Raw genomic sequence first — 8,562 nt, forward strand, 5'->3', positions numbered from 1 at the left:
GATGGTGCAGACTTTGGGTGGCTAATTATGGACTATTAGTCAAACCCCTATATGGGAGCACTGAAGGCAGCCCGGGGAGGAGTCGTGGAATGGACAGATGAAACTAGAGCTGCATTTAAACAGCTGAAACAATCCTTGATGTCAGCTCCAGCACTGGGACTGCCAGACTTAACCAAACCTTTTGAACTGTTCACACATGAGCAACAGGGTGTTGCCCTGGGGGTACTGTCACAGACCCTAGGATGCCAGCGCAGGGCTGTGGCTTACTTCTCCAAACAGCTAGACAATGTGAGCCAGGGATGGCCAGGATGTTTGCGAGCTGTGGCTGCTACTGTTCTCCTGACCCAAGAAGCTCGGAAACTCACCCTGGGACAATGCATTGTCGTGTATGTAACCCATGAAGTTCAGGCAGTGCTTGAGCAAAAGGGGGGTCACTGGTTGTCCCCTAGCAGAATGCTCAAGTACCAAGCTGTGTTGTTGGAACAGGATGATGTTACCCTGAAAACAACATCCAATGTAAATCCTGCCATGTTTCTGTCCTCAACTCTAACTGACAGTGTGCCTAAACATGATTGCTTACAGACACTGGAGGAGGTCTACGCCAGCAGACCAGACCTGAAGGACACACCCCTTGAGGATCCAGACTGGGAGCTGTACACAGATGGGAGCAGCTTCATGCAGGATGATAAGCGTTTGACAGGATATGCCGTCACAACGAAAGATGAGGTGATTGAAGAAAAAGCCTTACCAGCAGATGTATCATCCCAGAAAGCAGAACTAATTGCATTAACGCGAGCCCTGGAACTAAGCGAAAGAAAGAAGGTAAATATCTGGACAGACTCTAAATATGCTTTCAGCGTGGTTCATGCCCATGGAGCAATCTGGAAGGAGAGAGGCCTGTTAACTGCTCAGGGCGGTGGAATCAAACACGCAGACCAAATTAATGCACTTCTGCAAAGCATTTGGAAACCAGAAAAGGTGTCTATCATTCATTGCAGAGCTCACCAAAAGGGGAAAACAGCCCCTGAATTGGGAAATCATTTTGCTGATCAAGCAGCAAAAAGGGCTGCAGAAAAAGGCATCCTGCCAGTAATACCACAAAAGGAAATTGACTTGACAGGATTTACCCCAAAATACCATGAAAAAGACCAGCAGTTAATTAAGTCCCTTAATGCAGAAATTAAAGAAAGTGGATAAGCGGTTACACCCACAGGACAGGTCATAGTTAGAGCCCCAATCCTTAGAGAAATAGCTCTGGAGGAACATGAAGCTACACACTGGGGAGGTGAAAACCTTCTAAAGCACTTAAAAAAGGTAATCATAGGGACAGGCATGACCGAGGTCGTGCAATCCATTATTAGCAAATGTGAAATTTGCAGGCAAAATAATCCTGACACAACTAAGAGAGTGGTGCTAGGGGTAACAAAGGCTGGAGACTTTCCTGGAGATTATTGGCAAATAGATTTTGCTGAGTTACCACCCAGGGAAGAGTACAAATACATACTGGTACTAGTTGACACATTCAGTGAATGGCCTGAGGCATACCCCTGTCGCACAAACACAGCAAGGGAAGTGGTAAAAGCTCTACTTAACCACATAATTCCAAGATTTGGAGTTCCTCTGGGAATGTCATCAGACAGAGGGACACATTTCATTGCAACCATAGTTAAGGAGGTGTGTCGCACCCTCGGAATTGTTTGGGACTTGCATACCCCCTACAAGCCTCAGGCGAGTGGCAAAGTTGAACGCATGAATGGTACCCTCAAAATGCAAATCAGTAAAATTTGTCAAGAGACATCCATGTCATGGGTTCAAGCTCTGCCTCTGGCTCTCCTGAGAATTCGTATACAACCAAGGCGGAAGGATAACTTAAGCCCTTATGAAATACTGTATGGGAGACCATACCAAGCTCCGCACCTCCCGGGGGACATTCACATAAAAGGGAAAGTTGATTTACAAAAGTATTTAATGGCTTTAAGCTCTACTTTACAGAAACTCCAGAAGTTTGTTGAGCTATCCAGACCAATCGGACTAGACACACCTGCTCATCAGTTCCAGCCCGGAGACTGAGTCTACGTCAAATGGTGGGACAACAATGCACTGCGAGCTAATTGGAAAGAACCTTTCCAAGTCCTGCTGACTTCTTTTACTGCAGTTAAAGTTGCTGGGAAAGGACCCTGGTTCCATTACTCCAGAGTGAAGAAAGCATCGATTCCTGAGACAATTGACAAAGCAGAACCGGACACTGATGACGATGATGCGGCTTAGACTGCTTCTTCTGTACATGTGGTCTGTACAGTCAGTAACTATGATGCGAGTGTGGAATCAAAATTTACATGTGACCCTGGTGCAAAATGTGTCTAAAATCCTTCACAAAACTGACTGCTGGATTTGTACACAAATGCCAGCGATTGATGATAAAGTGATTGGCCCCTAATTGGCATTCTAATGAACGAGACAAACTTTGGTGAGACTTTCGGAGTCCCAGGGACATGGAAACTAGTTGAGAGAGCCTATTATTCAATACCCCATAGCAATGTAATTCTCAGTCAAGACGATCAGACTCTTCCCTGTCTGTTTATTAATGTTACCGGAAATGTCACCCTTCCTACCTATTGTGACAGCAGCACAGCTACCAAAGGGTTAACCCCAATAATGGTAATAAAAATGGCTGCACGACCCTGGAGAATAGTCCCTAAACAGGGCTCAGGGTGGTACTGGATCTGCGAAAATGAAGCCTGGAAAGTTTTACCCCTCAATAAAGACAGGGTCTGTACCTTAGGAGCTGTGATACCAAACATAACAATCCTTGACCAAATTGATGAACAAGAGGAGTGGGGAAGAATCTATCCCAGAAGGGTAAAGAGAACCAATAATCCCCTTATAGATCATCCCACACTTTTCCACAGCATAGTCAGGGCTGCAATTCCATCCCTGGGAGTAAGTGAATTAGAGAAAGCAGTTGTCAACATCTCAGCTATCCTCAAAAACCTCCAAGATAAAACCACAGATGCTATTACAGCTTTAAAAGAAGAGGTCCACAGTTTGTCTTGTGTAGTTTTGCAAAATAGAATGGCCCTGAATTTGATACTAGCCTCACAGGGAGGCGTGTGTAAAGTCATTAACACTAGTTGTTGTTCCTACATAGACCAAAGTGGAGGAATTGAGAAAGATCTGGCTGCAATTCGGAAGCAAACCAAAATTCTGCATCAGGTAACCCTTGATAATGTCTCATTAGGCCTGGACGATGTTTTCCACAAGCTCACGTCATGGTTGCCGAACTGGACCTGGATAAAACAGCTGTTTTTGTTAGTGATATATGTAGTTAGTGTTTGCATAATTGCTTATTGCATGATCAAATGTTGCAAATGCTGGTCATCTCTTAAGTACAATTTCAAGTATGGAAAGTAGAAGCGAACAAAATTTTGAGTTTTGTCCGTTTCTAAAAGGGGGGACTTGATGCCGAAGTGTTTTTTTGATTTTTCAATTTTCATATTTCGTAGATTTTAGGAACACAGTAGATGTAATGCTGTAGATTTTAGTGAATTAATATTTAGCAGCTTATTGTATAAAGTCCTCCTATCTCTACCCCTGTTCCAGAACAGGCAGCTAAGATCTGCCAGCTAATTAGTCTCTTTCTCAAGGTACCAGATTAAAGAATATCAGAGAGAACATAAACATGGAGCAGTGTGACCCGAAGCCCTGGAGAGCGTCCAAAGAACCTTTGTGTGCTGAAGAAGAAGAGGTAGATGAAGACAAAGGGTCCCAACGACCCCAGCCCCAATTCAACGGGTAGGAACTGGGAAAAGACAGAAGTAGAACTGGACATGTGAACAGTAGTGATTAGATAGGTTATATTATAAAAGCTATAGAACTTAGAGCTTGCAGGCGTGCGCGCATCTATGTATTCCTGGATGAGCGGAGTTGCTCATTAAAGTGCCTGCCCATTATCTTATCTCCTACAAAACTTGGCTTGGAGTCTTTTTTACAGACTTTTACGGCAACAGAACAAAAGAACTGAAACCGCAGCTTGCCAGAGCCCCACCGCAGGGGGATGGGAGAGCCTGCCTCCGGCTTGGATCTCTGGAGTCTGCATTCCCGTGTCCCCCTCTCCCTAACCCTAACCCTAACCCAGTCCATCCTGGTTTTGGTATCTCTCAGCCCGGCGCTTACCCCCTTCTCCCCCCCCAGTTTTTCCCTTATCGAGCCTCCCCCACCCTCCAACGTGAATTTCGCTATAGTGCCCTTTCCCCCCTTCCCAAGCCAGCGCCCGGACAACCCCCCCCGGCCCTGTGCTCTGTCTCGGTCCTGCTGGTCTCCCCAAATCCGGCAAAGCCCTTCTCCAAACCCATGCTGCCCACCATCTCCCCAAACGGTCCCTGCACCAGATCTGTGCGACCCCACGCCGGCTAAAGCACCCTTCCACACTCCATAACCCCATTCCCACCTCAATGCCACCCCACTGGGAACAAAATCCCGTAAACCCCCAGCCCGGTTTTGCTGGCCCCGCTGGTCCCCTTCCCCCTCCCCACCCCGGTCCGTCCCGGTTTCTCGCCCCAGCCGGCGCCGCCGCTGCTGCTGACCCCAGCCCCAAGGCTGCTCGTGCCAGCCACCGGCTTGTGCCGGCCCGGCTCTGCCCTTGGCTGCCAAGCCATGCCGGTCCTCCCCAAGCCCGCGTGGCCCCGGCCCTGCACAGCCCCAGCGCAGCTCTGTGCCGCACCAAAGCCCCACAGGCCAAAAAACTTCTGTTGAGCCCCCGGTCCCCGTCCTCCTCCCCACCCCGGTCCATCCTGGCTTCCCCCCAACCGCCCTCCTCCCTTACATGGAACTGGCGCCGCGTCCGCTCTCCCCATCCCGGGCTGTCCACGCTCCGGTTCACCGTTTCCCCAAACCTGCACAGTCTCACAGCAGCCCTGTCAGTTCTCCCCCGTTTTTAATAAATAAAATTCCGGTCTCCCGCCGAGCCCGCCACTGGCCAGCCACCGCCTAGAGTGGTCGCCGTGCCCACGCTGCTTCAGGACGTCTGCTGCCGCCACCACGTCCCTCCCAGAGCCACCTCAGCCCCACGGCCGCATCAGGGTGAACCACCACCGCAGTGCTGTGACCAGACCCCTGCTTGGAGTAGCCTGGCCGTCTTGGAAGCTCCATTACCACCATCTCCAGCTTGCCAAATGGAAGGTCACGAGACCAGCCCAGCGACCGCTGGACAGCAACTATTGCGCAATACCTCAATCTTACACAACGCAGAATGTTGCGCCACAGAACTGAAAATGTGCAGAAGGGACACAGTTTGCGTAACTCTTACGAAATACAGGAACTGGGCATGCGCAAAAGAGCAATAGGTTGCACAACTCTTGCGAAATACATGAACTGCGTCTGCGCAAGGGGGCGTGGCCTATGCCAGAAAAGTGAATATAAGCGAAGTTTTGGCCCAGGTCCAGGATGAACCTTTTGGGAGCTGGTCTCCTAGGTCGTTCAGTGTTCTGCCACGCTGCAAGCACTGTATTGCTCCTCTCTTGCCTTCACAAAAAGATGAAATCACTGAGGCTGGGGCTTACAGAGCTGGACACTGATATCACTTATTAAAATCAATTTCTGTTTGTTCTTTTTTTCTTAATAAATAATATTACTTATTTTATCCTTATTAAATAAAATAAACGCTGATATTCTAGCCAACGCCTAGGTGCCTATAACAATTCTGGTGCCGTGACTCGGATCCAAAGGCCTTGGACGTGGGATCATCGACAGGAAGAGCGCTCCTGTCATCCCAACAGACGGTCCTGGACGCAGATTCTACGGGACAAGACTCTGGACACCCGAACCTAGAGGGCAAGTAGAAGGAGCAACGAAAGCAGCCATAAACAACCCCGTAATCCTGGTGCACACTGCCCAAACAAGAGACCCAAGGACGAGTAAGTATTGTGCGATTCTGTTCGGTTGGGGAAGGGTTTCCTGGAGTGCAGTGAATGGGAGGTTCTTACAGAACCAAGTGAATGCGGACTCTCTATGTAGTGCAGTTCTCATTGCCTGTGAAGGCATGGGCCACGAATGAGAGGAAACGAGTGTGTGTGTGTGAAGGCACTTTAGAAGATGGGACAGAAAAAGAGTAAATTTTCTGATCCCATAGGAGGGTTTGAAGTAAGGCTCCCGGATATACCCCCTGATAGCCCCTTAGGGTTCATGATGACCTGTTGGGATAGTTGGCCCTCTAACCAGGGAAAGAGTAGAGAAAAGATGGTAAATTATTGTTTGAAGGTATGGGGAGGTAGACAAATCCGAGGAGACAGTCTTTATTGGCCCATATTTGGGACATTTGAAGACTGCCTATGTAACGCATTAAATAATTATGTTAAAAACAAAGAACCTTTTGATCCTGAAGAAAGTGAGTATGCAAGCTTATGGGTAAAATCAGAAACCGAGACATATCTATATCCACTTAAAGAGAAAAAGGAAACTAAGAAAAAGAATTTGAAAATTGAGGAACTCCTGCTATCCCCTCCTCCCTATGTCCCTCCTGTCCCCGCTCCACCCTCTGCACCCATTGCAGTACCTACTGCTCCTCAGCCAGATCCTTTAACAGACTCTGAGGATTCCCCAACATCCTCACCATCACAGTCTCCGGGACCAGCTAGAAGAGTTACTAGGAGTCAGACTGGGAAGAAGGGGTGATCAGAGAATAAATTATAGCCCTTAAGGGAAATAGCTATGGGAGGTCCCCAACCAGGGGTGGGATTTGTGTCAATTCCCTTAAATTCAGGGGACGTAAGAGAATTTAAAAAAGAAATGGGAAATTTGTTGGAAGACCCACTTGTTGTGTCCGAAAGGTTAGACCAATTCCTGGGTCCCATTTTATACACGTGGGATGAAATACAATCTATTTTAAGAATATTATTCACAGTAGAAGAAAGAGAAATTATTCGAAGGGCTGGAATGAGAAATTGGGATATAAGACATCAAAATGGCCCAGCCGCAGGCACTAAATGGCCTTTACAGCGGCCTAACTGGAATAATCAAGACCCAGGAGATCGGACACATATGGCAGATCTGAGGGATATTATTGTTCAAGGTATTAGAGAAATCGTCCCCAGAGGACAAAACATTAACAATGCTTTTAGTGAACACCAAAAGAAAGATGAAAGCCCCACAGAATGGTTAGCAAGACTAAGAAAAAGCTTACAGCTTTATTCTGGTTTAGACCCAGAGACCCCGGTAGGACAAGCTGTCCTAGTTCAGCTGGAGGGACCAGCTAACCCTGTGTGGGGGTGATCAAACCTGTGTATTCCACCCCCTCTATTCATTCCCCAAGGACAATGGGCCATTAGCAGCAGCTGCCCAGGGAGCCATTATCACCTTCACACCCAGCCTGAGGGGGGCGGAGCTGCTAATGGGCCATCAACAGCTCAACACCCCCTGGCTCCCAGAGTTAATCACCCATTGTGTGAGTCCCCGCCCAGGGGGAGGGACTGAGTGCTCCCTGAGGGTACATAAGTGGTGGGTAAGAAGACCTCGGGAACCTCTCGTCGGATCCAGAGCAGCAGCAGGACCTTGACAGGAGGAGATCCCCGCTCTCGCCCAGACCACAGCCCTCGCCTGCACCAACAGGTTTTTCTTTTCCTTTTGCTCTGGACTTGGGGGAACCACAGGGGTCTCAGCACAAGGGCAAACAAACCCCCTTGGGTTTGTGCCCCAGGACACTGGGTTATACTGCTGGGGTTTTGTGAGTTGAAAGCAATTTTCCTTGTGTGTCAGTGTTGTTATTGTAATATTATTATTAAATTTTAGCTCTGACTTACAATATCTCTCATGGTGAGTTCATTTCCCCTGCTGGTTCACCTTTAAACCAGCACACAAGCCTTATTAAAGACCCAGTTTGTGGCCAAGTCCTGGGTAGACATACGAAGGAAGTTAGAGAAAGTAGATGATTGGCAAGAGAAGGGATTAGATGAACTTTTGCAGGAGGCTCAGAAGGTTTATGTGAGGTGAGATGAAGAAAGTCAAAGGAAGCAAGCAAGAATTTTAGTTGCAGTGGTTAAAGAAGGGCAACGTGAAATTAGTAATGGTAAAAAGGGTAGGATACCCCAACGAGTACATGGAAATGACAAGAGAGACCAAAAAGAGCAAAAGGACTTGAAAGATATTGAATGTTTTTATTGCAAAAAGAAGGGGCATCTGATAAGGACCTGCAGGAAACGCATACATGATGAGCAGGCCTTTGAAGAAGATTAGAGGGGTCAGGGGCTCTATGTGCTGGGGACCCCAAAAGAATCAGAGCCCTTGATAAAATTAAAATTAGGTCCCCAGCAAGAAGAAGTGGAGTTTCTAGTAGACTCCGGGGCAGAAAGATCAACTGTCCAACAAGTTCTCTGGGAGTGTTCACCATCCTCGGAGAAATTATGTGTAATTGGAGCAAAAGGGGAACCCTTTAAGGTCCCCGTAATAAAAGAACAATGCCATACCAAGAGGCCCCAGTGCCTCTTGGACTAATTAAAACAGCCAAGACACCCTATGAAACGAAGATAAATCAGAAGATATGTCAAAAGAACAAGATAAGTAGAGAAATTC

General features: G+C 47.7%; 1 long non-coding RNA gene across 7 annotated transcripts in view; it reads left to right on the forward strand.

Annotated features, from left to right (window-relative positions):
* Positions 1 to 3,984, forward strand: part of LOC139683011 (uncharacterized) — a 28,285-nt gene extending 24,301 nt beyond the window's left edge. For 5 of the 7 annotated variants that reach the window (XR_011699713.1, XR_011699714.1, XR_011699711.1 and 2 more), the window contains one exon: positions 583 to 3,984. This is a non-coding gene — a long non-coding RNA (uncharacterized lncRNA). The remainder of the gene's footprint in view (positions 1 to 582) is intronic. The other 2 variants (XR_011699716.1, XR_011699712.1) reach the window with 2 other exon arrangements.
* The last annotated feature ends 4,578 nt before the right edge of the window (positions 3,985 to 8,562 follow it).

This window comes from Pithys albifrons, chromosome 26, assembly GCF_047495875.1.
Source record: "Pithys albifrons albifrons isolate INPA30051 chromosome 26, PitAlb_v1, whole genome shotgun sequence".
Taxonomy (NCBI): domain Eukaryota; kingdom Metazoa; phylum Chordata; class Aves; order Passeriformes; family Thamnophilidae; genus Pithys; species Pithys albifrons.